Here is a 732-nt window from a genome sequence, read left to right on the forward strand (position 1 = left end):
TTGGAGATCAGCTAACTAACTAGTCTTGTCACTATTCTGACCTGTCCAAGCTGAATGCAGTCTTTTCTTAAAGGAACAGCGACTTTTTGCTATAGACAAGCTTTTAAAAACACGTGTGTGAGAACATGAATTTAGGTTTATAACAGCATAAAGATTAGCAAAAAAAATAATCAAAAAGAAACAATCCAGGATAGGAGTTTCTATTTTACAAACTAACCAAATAAATGTATACATTTAACACAGTATACAAATAGTTAACCTAATTTCTAGGAACATATTTACATAAATTAATGCTTATGTAGGGGTAGTGTCAAGAAACAACTGTCACTGTCATAAGTTTTACTATAAAAAGCCAAAAGCCTTGTATATGGTATACTTTATGATTCCCTATTAAAAAATCAAAAAGTCCAACAATAGTAGGCCAACACTACTACTTGTTCTAGGCTGCTGGTGGCCTGATTATCAGAAAATATGGCTAGTTGTGATTACGGAAAAAATGGGTGATCTGTATTGACACAGATCTTTCATCCTAGGACCATAGGTGAATATCAACATATGCCCTTTGCTAGGTTGAGTATGCATTTTTTTTAATTTTGTTTTTCTTTTAGACTTACAGTATTTGACTATTCCAGACAGCGATCAGGTCACATGTGAGAGTTATCTCAGGTCCACGACATGCTGGAGGCATTGATTTTCTTTTATTCCATCCTAGAATAGTTCAGCAAATTGTTT

This window comes from Pyxicephalus adspersus, chromosome 1 (genome assembly GCF_032062135.1).
Source record: "Pyxicephalus adspersus chromosome 1, UCB_Pads_2.0, whole genome shotgun sequence".
Taxonomy (NCBI): domain Eukaryota; kingdom Metazoa; phylum Chordata; class Amphibia; order Anura; family Pyxicephalidae; genus Pyxicephalus; species Pyxicephalus adspersus.